A 19,693-nucleotide genomic window follows, 5' to 3' on the forward strand; every position below is an offset into this window, starting at 1 on the left:
GCACCGTCACTCTGGAACCAGTTGCCACCCTCAGTTAGGCTGTCCCCATCTCTGCCAGTTTTTAAGAGTCGCCTAAAAACCCACCTCCTCTACTTGGCGTTCCCTGAACGTGTTTGAATTTGGCCCTCTTTAATGTTGATTTTATTTCCCTGTTTTCATTGGTCTCTCTATCCCTTGTTTTACCCATCTGTCTTCTTCTTTAATGTTTTACCTTTTTTTGTAATATTTGAATTGCTTTTATTTTCGATTTATTCAACATATTTAACTTCTCATGTACCATGTTCAGCGCCTTGGGCTTCCCGACAAGGTTGCGGAAGGCGCTTTATAAATAAAGCTTTGATTGATTGATTGAATTCATTCTCAACAACATTTCGATGGATATTTCCATAGATTAACAGTAAAAACTACACATTGTCTCTTTAAACATTTAACTCAAAGCTTTAGGTCTTTAACATAAATCATGAAATTCTAAATGATTATTTAGATATAAATACATTAAGTGGCATTTAACTTGCAAATTCAAACTTATAGAAAATGGATACCAAAATGAAACTGGGGGAAGAAGTGCCCTGTCCAAGGTGTCAGAGTCCTTCCACCCTAGGACATTTATCAATGCTCCTACTTGGGTTTCCTACACTGTGATGAAGGGTTCATGCTCAAACACACTGCTGCCATCAGAAGAACACTGAAGTGTTACACAGGAGATCTCCTCGCCCCTCTTTGACTTTCTATTTACATCAACAACAAAATACAGGGACAACAAGGTTTTAGCTATTTTGTGGGTCAAACTGTCTGATATTTTACTAGAACCACAATAAATAAATGATTCAATTCAATTCAAGTTTATTTATATAGCGCCAAATCACGACAAGAGTCGTCTCAAGGCACTTCACATAATAAACATTCCAATTTGGAATGTTTATTATGTGGGTCGGGGTGACCCATCTCAAAAAATAAATAAATAAATCCAGTTGTCTGATATGTAGCAGAGCATCACAGAACAAGAAACTGATAGATTTGATTAGTCAGCAGACATAAAACCACAAACAAGAGTAGACGGGCTTTCACACAGGGAAAACTGAGCGAGGGCCGGTATCTGCAGCTCAGTGATTCTTTCTGTCTGCTGAGGAGGGGAGCAGAACACAGTCTGCTTCAATGTGACAAAGGAAATAGCTTTTAGTGCAGCATGAAGGAACTTAATGGAAAAGCTCTCAGCTGAATGCAGAATAATAACTCATTAAACAACATGGAACTGAACAAAAACCAAAAGAGTTTAAGAATTAAATAAAAAAGACGGATGCCGAACATGCAAACATCAAAGACACGTTATATAAGTGAAAATTAGACGGTTTAGTGATGCTATACATCAACGCTTGTTATTATCAATAACGTTTATTTGAACTTTACTAGGCAGCAAGTGAACAGCTTCTAGTTGCATTCAAGAGCTTCCAGAGTGCAAATGATCCCTGTAAGAAGTAAGTGATTCCTAGGCAAATATGTGTGACAGCAGCTGATTTCATCATTACATGTGCACTTGTGCAGAATGTGTTTTGTCTGTTTCTTTTAGATCTATGAAGGTTTGCAGGTTGAAACTCAAAATCCACCTGGGTGGTTAAAAGAGCTCAAGACTCCTAGCAGCTCGAATCCACTGTGGTCAGCAGAAAGTGGGTGTTCTATTCTTGCACTTGAATATATAAAACTGTGTCAAGGCAGCACTTAAAGGAAGTACGTGAGTCATTATTCACCACTCACCGAATCCTTATGATCATCCAGGTAATTATCAGCCGAGTAACCACACCACAGGGCTACTTATCCTAGAGGAGAAACGATTTTTACTCAAATCTCTTAGATTAAGATTAAATCCCTTTCATTTTTATTCTGATATTTTTTTTACATAAATCTGTTTGATACTGAAAAACTACGAAGTACAAGTTAAAATATTCTCCTTCTTTGGTTATAAGGCCTTTTGTACAGAACTCGTCTCTGGTTATGTTGGTCCATTAAACAACTAAAGATTAAAGCGTTGATTTGCCTTTTCCTCACATGTGTGTCCACTTGTTTTATAGAATGGTGAGGAATATATAATCCTAATGAAATGACTACACATAGGTGTTTTCATTTACTGAATGAATAAACACATCAACAAACTGCAGAGGGATCTACAGCAGTGCTTATGTAATGCTGTTATGTTTCATCAGGCATTCAGGAGAACTAGAACCAGTGACACTGGATGATGCACTATTGGTAATCGATGCACGCTTAGAGGCAGCTGAGCAGCTCTTTCATTCATGTTGGTATGGTATGGTACGTGGTGACAATAATTTAAAGCCAATAGTTGAACAAATGGTGTTTGGCAGAATCGGGGTGACCCAGATCAGCAGTGCAAACACACTTTTACTGTATCACAGTGAAGGTTTGGATTGCTTTCTTTAAACAGCCTTAGTTTGGATTAACAGGATATTTTAACCAGATTAAAAAGGGGACAGCTTAAATGAACTCTATTTTAACTGGACCGCGGTTCATACAGACGCCATCATTCATTTTTATTGCATGTTTATGTAAGCAGAAGTGTTATGAAACTCCATCATTAACCATTACACAAAGAACTGTGGTGCAGTCACAACAGAGGTCATTTAAGGTTCCCTTCCCTAAGAATCAGGCCTACACCTGGATCTTTCAGAACCAAACTACAAATGTTGATGCTTTTGATCTGCTTTACGCCACAGTGAGTCATTTCTACTTTTCTCCCCTATTCTCTGTTGTAATGAGGATCTGCTTTGATATGCGTGCACACACACACGTACACACACACGTACACACACACACACACCTGCCAGAGCACAGAGTGCATCCGAAAGGATTTTGCATCAACCATCAGACATATATATGACTATTCAGAGGAGAAGATGGATACATTTGCTCTCCTGCTTCAGGTCCAGAAGGAACCCACATGAAAGGGTTCCATTCTTCTAATTAAGATATAAAATCTTTCCTTTTCTCACTTCCTGTTTGTCACATCTCCATCTAAGCCCTATCACTTCACAGGGACATGCAGGACTTCAGTCCTGAGGATGTACTCTGGTCTCACCGTCCTCTACCATGAATCTGCCCAAGATGGATGAAGACAGGTGGCTGAGACAGACCTGAGGACTCTTCAGGAGTATGATGTTTCATTAGTCAGGCTGTGATCTACTGTTGGTCCTTCAACAGGCACAAACTCTTCTAAAACCCTCCATACAAGCCTGGAGGGGAGCAGAGTGTACATTTTCCTTCATTCAGGATGTGAATGTGGATTTCAGCTAAACTAATAACTGAAGTTAACCTTAAAATGTCTCTTAGTTCCACAGGATTTGTGTAATTTTCCTTTAAAGTGGCACTTTCAGTCCCAACACATGGAACGTTGAAGGTTTACCTTTTATACTCTTCTGTTTACATGCTCCACCTTATCAAAGGACTTCAGTGTCTTTCTTGAGCCCAACTGACCTTTTGCTTTCACATTTCTTTCAGGCAACAGATAACCCAAGGACAATCATCAGCACAGATCATCTCCATTTAGGAGGGGAGGAAAATCTCTATGGAAAAACAAACATCTATTTGTGGTTCACTAAGGACAGGAAACGAGGCAGATGAGCTTTGCTGATGCTGCGTGGCTGCTGCATGCACCTGGGGACAAAGCACACACCGATGTCTTTATGCTCCATCGTTTCTGAGCCATAGGGAACAAACAGATGTGAAGAGGAAAAGATTGATGATTGTTGGAGGAGGAACACGATGGATGTAAGAAAAGAGGTGGAGAGTGGAGACCAAAACTGTAAGAAGGATACAACTTGAAAGTTTATTTTTTCTTGCAGCAGGTAAAACTGAACCTCTGACTAACTGGTTTTCTCTCAGGAGAGCAACACCAGAATCACAGCTTAAGCGACGGGATCAATCAAAAGTGGTGTTTAGCAACCATCAGAGAAACAGCTGTGTGGTTTTGTTTAGGATTATCCATCACCTAATAAAGCAGAAACTTCCTGTGTGGATGGTCTACAGAAAAGGGGAACAGAAAGGTTTTAAAGTAACAAATGGATATTTATGGTTTTATTAAGGAGTGCTTTACTCGTTTAATCAATACATCTGCAGTGGTCTCTAGTAGCAATAAACACCTTGTAAGTCGTTCTCAGGGGGGGAAATATACCGGTCGACCATTTCTAGGACGGGTGTGTCAGAATCCAGAGGCAGGATGCTTATGAGGATGCATTTTGAGGTCGATGACGTCACAGCGCAGCGACGAGTACCGACCGAATTCCAAGAATACTCATTCTCGCATCCTCAAATACGTCCTCGCCCCACCCACATTTCCAGGATGGGTCTGGTGTATCCTCACAGAACAAGGCTTTCCCAGCATGCTTTGCACACCAGCTGTGGATTTTCAACAGGAAATGAAAACACGGACAGCAGCAAAGTTTTAAATGTAAGTTTGTTTAGAAAACTAAAAAGCTTAAAGCGGTTCAGTTTATAGATATTTTTTGCTTGTATGTTTGTTTTTAAATTACATTTTAAGCAGAAATCAGCCAGAATGAGCTTGTATCGCGGGTCCCATAGTTATTCCCGTCTCTCTCTGTGTGTGTGTGTGTGTGTGTGTGTGTGTGTGTGTGTGTGTGTGTGTGTGTGTGTGTGTGTGTGTGTGTGTGTGTGTGCGCGCGCTTGCAGCGACTTAAGCTTGTCATTTGTTTTAGGGACAACAGAGTATTAATATTAAGCTTAGAGGTGAAGAGTGAAGCTAACACTGACAAGTGACAATGAACCAACAGACAGAGAACAAGACCAGGGCACAAAAGAGGGGAGTGGTCAGGGTCTCAGGTGTGAAAGCAGAAGAGAGGCAGGTGAGAATAATGCACTGAGTGTGGAAGGAACCAGAAATACTAAAGGGGGAAACTATTCTAAATACTATAAACATACAGAACGCTAAAGATAAGATAACTAATAAACCTGAAACTAGAGACACAAGAAACGTTACATATTTAACCAGAGAAACTAAAGAGACAAGAACCAAGAGAGGAGGGAACTATACTGGTAAGACTTAATGAATGAGATGGGAAGAAGAAAATATAATTTCTACAGCGCCTCTCAAGATAAAAATCACGAGGCACTTCACAAAAAAAATGTAAAAATATTTTAAAAAAAGCATTTAGAAAATGTTTAAAAATCTATTTAAAATGAGCAAAAATAGACAATTGTGATTAAAAAATGTTAAGAAAGAGAGAGAGAGTGAATAGGAAAGAGGAAAATCAGTGGATCCTGAGGAAGGTGGAATAGGTGGGGAGAGCAGAATAAAGAGAGAGTGGTGAAGAAGGACATACAAAAGCCAGCTTGAACAAGTGAGTCTTCAGCTAATTTTTCATGAAGTCCACTGATCTCAGGCTCAGGGGGAGAGAGTTCCAGAGTCTGGGGGCCACAGCAGCAAATGATCTGTCACCTTTGGTCTTTAGCCTGGTGCACTGCACAACCAGTAGGCTTTGATCACTGGACCTCAGGGACCTGCTGGGGGTCTAGGGACTAAGAAGATCACCAATGTAAGATGGTGCTTGTCCATGTAAGGCCCTATAGACCAGAACCAGGTTCTTGAAATGAACCCTGAAGTTGAGTGGCAGCCAATGAAGCTGGAGGAGAAGCGCGGTGATGTGGGTGTGTTTGGAGGACTTGGTCAGAAGCCGAGCACAGGCATTCTGAACCACCTGTAAACGGTTCAGGGAGGTTCTGCTCAGACACGTGAAAAGAGTGTTACAGTAGTTTAAGCATGAGGAGATGAAGGTGTGGAGAACTGTCTCAAGTTCAGAGTAGGACAGAATGGGACTCAGCTTAGCAATGTTCCTGAGATGGAAGAAGGAAGAGCGAACAAGAGAACCGACATGAGAATCCAGGGTGAGAGCTGGGTCAAAGGTCACACAAAGATTCCCGACAGAAGGTTTGGTGTGAGAAGCAAGCTGACCAAGAGAGTCTCTGACTTTGGGAACCAGCTTGTCTGGGGCACAGATGAGGATCTCAGTCTTATCTTCAATCAGCTGTAGAAAGCTCCCAGCCATCCAGGTTTTGATAGAGTCTAAGCAGGTGTGTAACATCTGCAGCTTAGACATATCATGGGGCTTAAAGGAGGTGTACAGTTGGATGTCATCTGCATAAAGACGGTAGAATATTCCTTTGAAGGAGCTCAGGATGTGCTGAAGAGGAAGCAGATAGAGGAGGAAGAGCAGAGGCCCCAGCACAGAACCTTGTGGGACACCATGGGTAAGAGAGGTGGTGGAGGACCTAAACTTGGAGACGGCCACAGAAAAGGAGCTCTCAGAAAGATAAGAGGAGAACCACTCCAGAGCAGATCCTGATAGGCCTACCCAGTCTCTCACCCTCTCCAGTAGCAGGTGATGGTCAACAGTGTCAAAGGCTGCAGTCAGGTCCTGCAGGACCAGAACAGAACAGTCCCCTGCATAACTGTGAGTCAGAACGTCATTAGAGACCCTAAGAAGAGCTGTTTCAGTAGAATGAGCTCTACGAAAACCTGACTGGAAGCAATCATAGATGTTATGTTCATCAAGAGCAGCTGTGAGTTGTCTAGCCACAACCTTTTCCAAGATCTTGGAGATGAACAGAAGTTTAGAGATGGGTCTGAAACTGCTATGGAGCGAGGGGTCGAGATTCGGGTTTTTTAAGAAGCGGGTGGATTACAGCATTCTTAAAGTAAGCAGGGACCTGACCAGAAACCAGAGAAGCATTAATTATAGAGAGCATGCGGGGACCGATGGACTGAAAAGCACTTTTAAACAATGATGAGGGTAAGATGTCGAGGGGGCATGCAGAGGTCTTCATCGAGTTAACTAGTTTGGTTAACTCAGGCAAAGAAACAGGAGCAAAGCTATCTAGGATGATGGGCCTGGTTGGAGTCAGGAGAGGCAGCGATAAGGCTGAAGGAGAGATGCTAGATCTAACCTCATTGACTTTGTCCACAAAAAAAGACAGAAAGTTCTCACAGTCTGTAACAGAGTGGATGGAGGCTGTAGGAGAGGCAGGAGACACAATGCTGCTGATGGTGTTAAACAGCACCTTGGGGTTCCCTTTGCTCTGGGACACCAGGTTGGAGAAATAGGAAACCCTAGCGTCTCTGACTGCAGAGTTAAAGGATGTCAGAAGATCCTTTAGGTGCAGCAGATGGACGTGGAGATGGGTTTTCTTCCACAAGCGCTCAATTTTTCTGCATTGGCGCTTCAGGCTGCGAAGGCTGTCATTAAACCAGGGAGTAGGGTTCACAGCAGGAACTGATCTGGTTCTGACAGGACAGATGTTGTCCAGAATGGAGAGGCAGTGCTCGTTAAACTGAGAAGTTAAGGAATCTGGGTCGTTATCAGAAGAACAGGGTGGATCAAAAGCAGCAGAAAAATTGCTAGCTGTGCTCTCATTAAGAAAACGAGAACTAACCAGACGGCGAGCAGGAGGTGGGGATGCAGAAACGGACAAGTTAAAGAAAATGCAATGGTGATCTGAAATATAGACGTTCTCAGGACAAACACTGTCAGCATTTAGACTCAGGGTAAAAACAAGTTCCAGAGTGTGTGCCCTGGTGTGTGTGGGGCCAGAAACATGCTGGGTAAAGCCAAAGGCCTCCATACGGCTGGAGAAATTCATGGCAAAGAGATCGGAGGGATCATCAACGTGGATGTTAAAGTCACCAACAATCACCAGTCTGGACAGCTTCACAGTGGAGGATAGAAAGCCACTAAACTCCTGAAGGAAAGAGCTGTTTGGACCAGGTGGATGATAGACCACAGCACAGTAGAACGGGTCCTTCTGCCCGACTTTAATCAGCTGCAGTTCAAAGGAAGCAAAGTGACCAGAGGTTGTAGAGCTACATGGAAGATAGTCTCTGAAAACAACAGCTAGGCCTCCACCACGACCAGAACCCCGGGGCTGGCTAAGAAAAGAATAACCACTCGGGCAGAGTTCAATCAGACCAGAATAATCAGATGTTTGCTGCCAAACTTCAGTCAGAAACAGAAAATCCAGGTTTTTAGAGAGAATTAGATAATTGAGCAGGAAGGTCTTATTGTCAACAGAGCGGGAATTTAACAGAGCCATACTGAGTGTGGTGGTGGAATCAGAAACTACACAAACAGCTGGAGTTAGTGGATGTAGGTTAGCAGGGTTAGATCCACCGTGTTTATAAAAACCACTTATGGAGGGAACAGGAGGAGAAACCACTGAGGAATGAGGATAAACCGACTGAATATGAAGTAGAAGTAACTAGTGGGAACCTGGAAGGGGCTGGGGACAACAGGGACACAGAACATGACAGTTATAGTCAGAAAAAACATTAAAAACATTTTTTTAGTCAACCACGCCTTTAATTTAATTTTATTTTATTTTATGAAATGTGTTTTCCATGTTTTCCCAAACTATAAATTTATAGCAAATGTATCTAAATGTGGGATCATGTCTAAAGAAATTCTCTTAGGTTGGTCTTATTTAAACTTGAATGAATGGTTCATTGTAACATGTGAATTCAGAATAATTAACTAAAACATCTTAACATGTTCAGTGAAATGTTGCCTTTTATTCTCAAGATTCAACCAAATATATTTTGCACTTGATTTTCCAATATTCTTTTTCTCATTATCAATTGAAGGTAAACATAATTAAAAATGGTGGAGATCCTAATTTCTGTTTGTAGGACTAACACAACAAGCCTGGGACTTTGTAGATAAACTCTACCTGCACTGCAAAAAACAAGTGGATCATCAATCTACCGAAGTGCACAAAGATAAGATATAATATTGAGCATATCTGTAAAGAGTTCAATCAAAATAAGAGAAATCTAAAATACATGTAGGAGTGTTGAATTAAATATTCATCTAAAATGCTAAAATCGGGTCATAGCAAAATGGAAGCAGCATGAAAAGACCCCAAATCAAACTCTTCAGACTTCCGGTCATGAGCAGATTATGTGAAAACATACCAGTCCGTGTTCTCTCTGCACATCGAGACATGATGGTTGAGTGTGTCTCAATCTTTTTTTTTTTTTTGGTTATCAGAACGGTTATCATTAAAAGTCATCTGTAAACTTAAGCTTGTTGTGTATAAAAATGGGGCGACGGTGGCACAGGAGTTAAGTGCTCGCCCCGTAATTGGAAGGTTGCAGGTTCGTCGCTGTCGTGTCCTTGGGCAAGACACTTAACCCACGTTGCCTGCTGGTGGTTGTCGGAGGGACCGGTGGCGCCAGTGCTCGGCAGCCTCGCCTCTGTCAGTGCGCCCCAGGGCAGCTGTGGCTACATCGTAGCTCATCCCCACCAGTGTGTGAATGTGTGTGAATGGGTGAATGACTGATCGTGTTGTAAAGCACCTTGAGGGGTTCCAGGACTCTAGAAGGTGCTATTTCAAATACAAATGGAGGATTCAGGATCCCGCCCAACCCCGCCTCCCCATCGGACTGTGATGTTTTGTATCTGTGATGTTCATGCTTCTATGTTGAGGAGTTTTTTTTGTATAATAGAGTTACTCCCCGCTGGGTCTAACTCTGCTATGCTTTTTTTTACCTTACCCCAATTATCCTCATGTAACACCCTTTTCATCTAATGAAATGAGCGCCGTTCTGGCTGCTCTCGTGACTGCCTGTACCTGTTTTTGTCTACATGTGTGTGTTTATCCTTGGTCAGGTTGTGTTGCGAAGTCAAGTTCCTATGCTCTGGGTCGCTGGAGCGCTGGCAATAAAACTTATTCTGATTCTGAAATACAGGCCATCTATGAACTTAAGCTTGTTGTGTATAAAAGATGTTCTTCATTCAATTTTCTGTTGAGCTCCTCATTCGGGGGATTTAGTGAAGCACTAACAGCAAGATAAAAGAAAGTAAAACATTCACACTTCTAATGGACCAGTAAGCGCTTAAAGCTGAATCTTATGGTTTATGACAAAGTATCTGACTCAGACTTGCAGGGACAGGAAGACGGAACATTAAAAGAAAACCCAGACAAAAGAAAATGAAGCCAATTAAAAAGATGTGGAGGTGTATAGGAACTGGTGGACAGAACCAAGTCCAAGAGGAACAACGTCAGCCAGTAGACGAAACAGCATGGACACATGTGATGATAGCGGGAGGAGAGGGTGACAAACTGAAAAGAAAAGACAAACGTAACAGAGACAGAAGTGAGTGGTTCTGGAAAAGTAACCGTGGCCTAGAAAATAAGATGAGCTTACCTCACAAGTCAGAGTCACGCTGCTGCTGGGATTTGGTCTGTACAGACCAACAAAGACTGCCAGATAGTGAGTTTATGATTGTTTACCCTATAGAAGAAGAGCACTGATGTAAGAATAAAGCAGGTGGAACTTTTCGTAGAACATTTGCAAATGTGGTCCAAATATTAAGGGAAGGGAGAAAGGAGAGCCAGCTGCAGCCAGAGAGGTGACAGCTGACTGCTTCCAGCTCTCATCCACAAACTAAACCCATTCCAGGTTGGAAATGATCCAATGGGAAGCTGCAGTGATAATGAGACATTCCACATCTCCTTCCTCCAGACTGACCAGACAGAGGAGGACCAGAGGAGGAGGAGAACAGAACAGGAAGGGAGGCTGCAGGGTTGTAATGACCAGCCAAGATTCAAACAAGCAGCAGACAGCTGTGATTGCAAATGCCTGAAGCAACAAGCTCAGCAACCTATTGTATTTTATAATCCACAGCACAAAGCCAAAAAAATTGGTTTCCAGGTTTTCCTGGATGGCAGGCTAACAGTGTTATCCTAAGGCTGCATCACAGCTTGTGTAGATATAATTGTGCCGCTTGGGCAGCAAGCACCGGTAATTACCCTCCACCAGAGTTGTTTTATATTAAACGTGCTGAGGATTTGTGTTTAAGTGCAGGGTGTTTGGTTTATGTGAAGAGAAAGCAATAGAAGAAGTTGTCAAGCAAAGTGATGCTAATAAAGGAGGTCTGTGACCTGTTTTTATTAGACCTAGTGAGAAGAGAGGCAGCTGAGTCCACAAGCAAGAGCAAATATTTACTGGTAAGTCTGTGTTAGAGGTCATTTTGGTCCACTGGTGTGAGGTCGTCTCCCAGTTGGAGAATCAGGGCTTGATCTCCAGCTCCTACAGTATGTCAGCACTACAGAAAAAAATGTTTTCTAAGAATTTTTTTTAAAAATCCTCATTTTTAGACATTTAATCTTATTGGTCTAAAAGAAAATAAATTCATCTCTAGATGAGGAAAAGTGCTTAAAATAAGGTAAATATTCTTAAATATGTCATTTTTTTCTTCTTTTGAGTAAAAAAAATCTGGTCAATATATTTTCTTTTAAGATTAAAATGAAGATAAAATTCCTAAAGATTTTTTTTACTTTCTTAAGAAATAATTTTTTGCAGTGTACCTTCAATGCAAAAACTGATTTTCAAGAATCCTTATAAAAAGCAAAGAACCTCTAGCCTGGCCTGCCAGACTCCTCCTCTGTTTAATTCTGCACAGAAAGGATCTGGGAACTCTCCAATTCAAATAACCCCACCCTGTGAGAATTCTAACTGAGCCAATCAGCGCTGAGTAGCGTATGTCACACACCATAAGGCCAAGTGTGTCATAAACATGGCAACTGAAGTGTTCGCTGCGGCTCTTTCATCTGTTCTAAATGACTTGGACACGTCTTTAAAACAACAGGTAGAGGCGCTAAAAGCCTTTCTTCTAAAAAAAAAGATGTTTGCGCTGTTGCTAGACGCCTTTTTTTACTACAGATAAAAAACGACAGCATCGCGGAGTACAGTCGGCCTTTCCATCTTTTCTGTGATTGGTTATTTTTGAGCTGCCTAGTCCTGCCCCTCATGTGCCTCTCGGCCTGCGAGTTACCAGACTCTTTCTCCGTGCAGGATTAAACAGTTTACGAGTCTGGCAGGCCAGGCTCAAGAACCTAATGTTGGGGTTTTTAAAAATTTTTTTTTTTTGTGTGTGCCTGTTTTAGGAATTCTAGCCAAGCAACTTTTGCTTAGCCCATTGGCAGATTTTTGTTTTACTCAAAACAAGAAGATTTGATCATATTTTTGAATATTTAACTTATATTAAGTACTGTTAAAATAATAAAAATTAGATAAAACCTCTTAAAACAATTTTTTTCCTACTTTCTTGAAACGAAAAAATTATTTTAAATCCATTTGAATGCCCGATTTTATGTATGCTGCTGTATCTTTGAAAATGTCGACACTATAGCATCAGTTTATTTCTCTGCACTCTGATTCACTAGTCACTCTGTTGAGACCCCATTGAGTTACAGCGACCAGAATAATAAAAAGAGGAAAAGAAGCAGAGGGACTGATGTCACACTGTTTACGCTCTACCTGCAGGGAAACCACTTTAGTGCCTGCCCAGAGAATGTGGATGACTTCACTATTTCTTCATGTTCCTGCACACACACACACACACACACACACACACACACACACACACACACACACACACACACACACACACACACACACACACACACACACACACACACACACACACACACACACACACACACACACACACACCTCATCTTTTATGTAAAAGAGATGACTTCACCTTAAACCGAAGCTGCATGACTTCATCCTAGTCCTGAATGCCATTTTTAACAATCAGAGCCACAATAAAGTATTCAAAGTTGAAAAATTTTGCATTCTGCTTTTATTAGAACAGCATTCACATAATGAAAGCTACAACAAACACATACTGTAGTTCAGCCTACACCCACTTAGCCTGCGTAAGTCTATGAATTAGCATTTTAATTTTAGCTTCAAAACATTACATAAAGTAATGAAATGCTTTAGTTATATTCCACTTTGCAAGCATTCTTTCATTTTGTCATGGCTTCTAAATGACATCCAGTAAACATGCATGCATTTTGCAGTAATGTTTTTTTAAACTTAGCATGAGTAAAGCTGGTAAAACTAAGACAACACACACAATTGTTGTATGGTGCAAGTAAAACGTGGCTCTGTTATTGTCAGTAGCAACTCTATGTGCTCTGTGGCTCAGTAAGCCTCAGAAATACTGTTCCAAATGGTTCTGTTTCCAATCATCAGTGTTACTACAACAAAAAAAACCATATTCTATAGCAGCTTTTCTCTCCTTTTATAGCAGTGTTGCCTGTCCATGGCTTTTTCATGCCCCCGATCGATCAATAAAAATGTTGGCTTTAAACAGCTGCAGCCAAGGTCTTCATTGTATTCTTGTTCTAGTTTTTTCACTTGTAAATTTTAACCACACCTGAAAGGTGCAACACTTCCACCTGTTGACAGAAATCAGTGCATGAGCTCTTTGTAAACCATGGACTCTGGATGGTGTTTCCTACCACAGAGAAAAATCCACATAACTGATTATGCAGCTTTCAACAGTGCTTCGCCGATGTTGGTGGCGTAACTTTCATCTCTGTTTATCATATAAAATCATATAATGGACCGGGACAAAACTCTGATCATAAAGAGAACAACAGAAATATAAAAGATGGATCAAAGAAGCGACTGAGGTAAAGAGACGTGGACCCAGGGCCATGAACACGGACGAAGGAGTATATATGCTGGACCCCTCATTGGACATGGTAATCAACAGAGAAGGCATGGGACGTAGAGGGTGATATTGTCTTCTGCTGCCCGCAGATAAATGGAGACAGAAGTGATGCCACCAACATCGACGAAGCTCTGATGAAGGCTTCAGTGGAAGCCAAAACATGCCAGTAAAGGTAAAAACAACAACTCACCGCTCAGAGAAGCAGAGACTCCTACAGAAGCAGCCACTAGCCTCACTAAAAACATCCCAGCAAGAGAAGGGAATTAGAGGAAACAATGGCATGGTTTGTTTGTTTGTCTACTATGTATATCAACAAAGCTTGCTGCAGAAAGGTGTCAGTATTTCATTCTGTTTGCAGTTTTTCCTTAATGAGGACATAAGAGAAAACATGGAGAGGGTAAAGGAAGCAGACTGGGGGAAAACAAGACAGAAAACAGAGTTCTTGGTGTGTTAGAGCATCCTCAATTTAACCCTCAATCCAACCTCCGCTGTTCAGGATCAGCAGACTGGATTGTGGTCACTGTGTGGACGTTAGTAGAGGTCAAGGGGCTCTTCTAATGGGACACAGGACTTTGATGTGATTAAAGCATGTTTACTGTCCTAAAGAGGACAATCAAATGATGCATTTTAATCATCTCCAGAGAAACCATTCAGTTTTTGTATTTAAGGTCCTTATTAAATCAGTAGGAACTATAGAAATCATGTATTTTTAGTTGCTTTGTTGGTGCGTCCAACATGGCACATGTAATCTAAAGGGAAAGATCTCAGTGGCTTTCATTAGTTGTTCTGCAATACATTATTATTAGGGATGCAAGAAATTAATCGATTATCAATTAATTGTCGATAAGAAATTACTTGAGTAAAATTATTTTATTGCAATTAATTGTGTTTTGAACCCGTAATTCCGCCAGTCCTCGTGGGGTGCGCTTGACGCCAGATGTAGACGCACACACGGGAACACAAGCGAAGCTGGGCTCTGACAACAATGGCAGACAAAGGAGAAATGGTCGGTACACTGAGGATGAAGAGGGCAAAATGGAGTGCAGTATGGAGCCACTTTAAGTTGGTCAATGACAACAACAATGCCAAATGCACAATATGTGGAAGTATTTTTGGAAAATTCCACAACTTCGTTGAATTACCACCTAAATACATCACATTCAGCCGTGCTACAAACAGCGAGTGGTTCTCAGCCTACAATCAAATTGGAAAGAAGGGAATGTGTGACTCCACAAAAGCAGAGGGCATTACCCAATGAATATGTCACATGGTTACTGCAGACACGCTGCTGATAAATGTTGCTGACAAACAGGGATTTCAAGAAGTGATAAAGTACATTGAGCCAGGGTACAATATCCCCTCTAGAACAACCATAACCATTCATCTTTGATTAAGGAATTTGATTTGCATTTTTTCTTTATATAATATAGAAGATAGCATTTTATGTTACGTATACAGTAGATGGAACCTATTCAGAGGAAAATTCAGCTTTTCAGAAAAATTGCCGCTAATCAAATAATTGATCATCGATTGATAAGATCAGTTATAATAATAATAATAATAAGGCATTGAACTTATATAGCGCTTTTCTAGACACCCAAAGACGCTTTGACACACTCTCACATTCACACACTGCTAGTGATGGTAAGCTACTTGTAGCTACAGCCGCCCTGGGGAGGTCTGACGGAGGCGAGGCTGCCATTTGGCGCCGTCGGCCCCTCTGACCACCACTAACACAGGCAAGTTGGGTGAAGTGTCTTGCCCAAGGACACTACAGCAGGATACCCCTGGCGGGAGCTGGAATCGAACCATGACCCTCCGATCATGAGGCAACCCACTCTACCACCTGAGCTACTGCTGCCCCAGTTATCACTCGATAATTTGCATTCCTAATTAATATTGCAGTACAATCAGAGCAAAAGACAGATGTTAAAGGTGATAAGATTCAAGGAGCTAATATGTTATGATGGGAGATGCAGAATCATTCTGTCTTCATCTTTTCTCCTAAATAGTTAAAATGTGCTTTGCGTATCAAGGTTATGTAGAAAGCAAATCACTTCAATGAAGAGTTTGTTAGTTTGTCAAAATAATCTGATCTGTTATCGTAACACAACTCCAATCTCCTAGATTTTACTATTGAAGCTCATGCTGCCATTTTATAATATAAAAATTAGGGGTGAAAATTATGTTAATTGCGATTACAATAAAAAGAAAAATTTATGTGTGTTCTGCTTTTTCTTTATGCATTTCTAAAGGGACTCAGTATCGGCAGATTCTTTAAATCAAATTACTCGGAATCAGATCGGGAGCTAAACAACGTGATTGGAACATCCCTAATTTTTACTGTTATGCATACATGCAGTATTCATCTTAGAACTCAGCAGAACTTTCACTGAACTCTACACTACACCTCTATATGTAAAACCTCTGCAGGGAACAGGCTTCAGGAAAACTGGAAATTAACCAAGCTCATCTCCGGGAATACATTTAAAACCAGACTGAGAGCCATTGGGATGCATCCCCTGTGTTGTAACTGCTTTCTTTAATTTTGTACATAACATGTCTGTGTAACAGAAATTTTTTGTTACTAACTTTTGTTGCCTCTTTGCCAGGGCTCCCTTTAAAATTAGGTTTTTAATCTCAATGGAACCTTTCTGGTTAAACTAAGAATAAATCAACTTAAAAAATTTATATGTTTATATATATATATATATATATATATATATATATATATATATATATATATATATATATCAGTGGTACGTAAGTAATAATATTAGTTATTTATTTAGGAAAAGTGGTTACCAAAGTTAAAAAATAAGTAAAAACATGCTTATTCTATTGCCTTTATAAGGCTGTCATCAGCAGATGGACTGTAAACAATTTAAAAAGAAATTTTTGTTTAAATATGTAATAACTTTGCCTTTGTTGCTGTCTAAAGTCTTCATCATCTGGTGATGAAACACTGCATTTTGCCTTCAGCAATCAATAAGTTCTATCTAACCCTGTTATGTGAAAATTTTCATCTCACAAGTATTGCTTTACAATTTCAAATAGCTCGAGGCACCGTCGTCTCTCATATACAACTCAATGTCCTGCATTTGTTGACCTCTGCACCTGCCTGGAGGGTGACTCTAGTTTGATTTGTTGTGGAGGTGGACCAGCAATAGACAAAGCAGTAAACCTAATTGGTGACCACCTGCGGTGAACACAACAGCAAAGGAATGACAGTAAAAAAAAAATTTAAACATGCATTGAACAGAATCTTCTGGATTTAAAAGGCCAAATAGAAAGTGGATTTATGCTGTAGATGAAAGGTCACCATGTTGTAGGGATGAGCCGCATACTCGTCTGAAACGAGTATCCGGTACGGATAAAGCATGTTTGACAAGTACGAGCATGAAACGAGTAAAACTCGTAAATATCTGTAATCGTGCTGAAATAAAATCCTCATTGGGTAACTGACTGTCTTCACGCTCTGTGATTGGCCAGTCAAATAGAGCGCCCGCCCCTCCGTACACACAAAACTGCAGCTGGGAGCTCACGGCTCAAGCTTGGTTTATGCTTGACGCATTCACTTTCCGCTTGGTGATGCGGCTCGCGGCTGGAATGCGCTTCACAACTCACAGCGTTTATGGTTCATGTGGCTCGTCTCTGCGGTGAGCCAATATTCTCCCAAACTGAACGGGGCAGCATGGAGCTCTACAGCATGCATCCAACACTACACCATAGTAGAAGTAAAAATTACTGTTGTTTACAACATGGCATTCCAACATTTTTTAACAGCATCTTCGTCTTTTCCGACAGTGCGAGCTTTTTCTCTCCAAGAATTATTAACATGTTGATCACGTTGATCTTTGAGAGCTGAATCATACAAATGTCTGTATTTACGAACCTCTGCCATACTACTTCTTGCCGGTCCTCCATGTTTTTCTGCGTCCGACCGGCCGCGTGGTTAGAAAATTTCCTAGGTGCACGGTACGGATATTTTGGGCCGTACGGAGGCGCGGTGGAGGGGTGTGGTTATTAAAATGACGCAATTTCGCCACGCGGAGCCGTGCGAACCTCGCGGATGCATCAAGCATAAACCAACCTTCAGTCCGCGTCCGGTCCATCCACGCACACACACAGACAATAACGGATCTCTCTGTGCTTGCTTCACTGTTGCTCACGTTTCTTCAGCACTCCCTATGTTTTCTTCAGTTTGCCTCTTTTTAAAGTTACTTTAAAGTGATTTAAAGTAACTTTTTTCGTAACGTACGTGGTACATTTGACAAGACAGAGCTGAAAATGGCTCGTCAGTCACTGCTTCCGCTCCGGTCGGGTTTTTTTCCTCTTTCTCTTCCTCAGGATCCACTCCTTCTTTCCTATTCACTCTCTCTTTCTTTACATTTTTTTATCGCAATTGTCCATTTTTTTGCTCATTTTAAATATATTTTAATCATTTTTTTAATTCTTTTTTCTATTTTACATGTTTTGTTTTTGTGAAGCGCCCCGTGATTTTTATCTTGAGAGGCGCTATAGAAAAGATCCTTTCTTCTCTCTCACTCTTAATTCATGCACTTAAATATTAATATAATGTTCTGATTTTCTTGAAAAACTTGTTCTGTAATAGTTCCTTTACTATTGTGATCAAAAACATTTAATCTCAACTCTGAGGCTGCTCTGTAAATAGCTTTCAAATAAACAATACACATAGCAACTTCTGATCAGACCTAAAATAACGTATTGATGTAAACCACACCCACTTCCGGTTAAACTACACCCAACTTCCGGGTTAGGCCACGCCCACTCCGGGTACAGATACAGATAATTTAGATGGTTGAACAGATACAGATAGTGGTGTACTCGCTCATCCCTAGTCAATGTAGATGGTGAAAATTGACCCTTTTGGACGTTATAGCTCCAAATCACAAAAACAGTCGTATCAAGGCACTTCACAAAGTATAACAATCCAATTGAACCTACTTATCAATGCTATGTGTTCAGTTCATAAAAGTTTCCTATATAAGGAACCCAGCAAATTGCATTGAGTCACTGACTAGTGTCAGAGTCTTTACAGCAATCCTCATACTAAGCAAGCATGCAGCGACAGTGGAGAGGAAAACACCCTTTTAACAGGAAGAAACCACCAGAGGATCCTGGCTCAGTATAAGCAGCCATCCTCCACGACTCACTGGGGACTGAGAAGACAAAGCAGATGCACACAGAAAAATTCCACGAAGGAGTTGTAGCGTCACAAAGGGCCTCTAATTTGTGACAAAGGTCACATTTTCCCAGCTGGGTCAAGCTGGGTTGACTGTAACTTTGCCCCACAGATTAAACAAGCGAGGAGCCGTGATGTCTCCTGAATATCATCTTTATCTGCTGCTGTTCCGTCCCAGAATGAAGGACAATTCAAGATCACAATAATAATTTTAAATAATAATTTTAATAAACTCTTTGAATTTATTACTGTTATTCTAATCATCATAAATAATCACTTGGTTCAGTATAAATGTATTTTAATTACTGAAATGAATTAGTATGCTTTGGGTATAATAATGATTATTGTGATAGTCGGTTATGTGTGTTCAGTAAACCAGAAGGACATCCTCCATTTTATCCATCCAACGCAGAGGGTATCCAGGGTAAAAGTAAACTGCCATCATGTCTTTGACTCATGACCAAAGCTTTCTTGCTCTGAGAGGGCGTGTTCTGAGGGTTTGTTAAAACTAAATATTCCGCAGCTGTAACTTCAGTTTGTGAACCAACCACCATCACTGAGGATAAGGGACGGCCGCCCTGAACCTTCACCTGCTGTTCTGTCACGCCGATAGAATGGCGTCGAATAAACGCACCTGTAGCCAGCTGACGTAAAATTCCTTCAGAGTTATTGATTTTGAGACGCAAATAGTTTCATCAGTCATGTGACCCACGGAGACATCCCAGGACTGATTTGGTCGCATTGAGGTCCTTCTACCAGCCCCGTGACTGGAGGAAATCATCTCCATCTGACATCTCGGATCCAGAAGGGGGTCTCCTGAAACTGGGTGAGGTAGACACTTTCGACAGATGATGTCTGATGCTGTTTCTCTAAGTAACAACCGAGTTAGCTGCAAAACAAGCATTCACCCAGAACGAGTTCCTCTCTCTGACAGAAACCT

At 41.0% G+C, this 19,693-nt stretch overlaps 1 protein-coding gene across 3 annotated transcripts in view; it reads right to left on the reverse strand.

Annotated features, from left to right (window-relative positions):
• Nucleotides 1-19,693, reverse strand: part of nav3 (neuron navigator 3) — a 529,271-nt gene that overhangs the window by 400,767 nt on the left and 108,811 nt on the right. The window contains exon 3 of one of the 3 annotated variants that reach the window (XM_070549264.1): nucleotides 10,223-10,309. The exons of the other annotated variants lie outside the window; for them this stretch is intronic. The gene's annotated coding sequence lies outside the window, so the exon portion shown is untranslated. The remainder of the gene's footprint in view (nucleotides 1-10,222; nucleotides 10,310-19,693) is intronic. 3 annotated transcript variants of the gene reach the window in all.

This window comes from Nothobranchius furzeri, chromosome 1 (assembly GCF_043380555.1).
Source record: "Nothobranchius furzeri strain GRZ-AD chromosome 1, NfurGRZ-RIMD1, whole genome shotgun sequence".
NCBI lineage: Eukaryota > Metazoa > Chordata > Actinopteri > Cyprinodontiformes > Nothobranchiidae > Nothobranchius > Nothobranchius furzeri.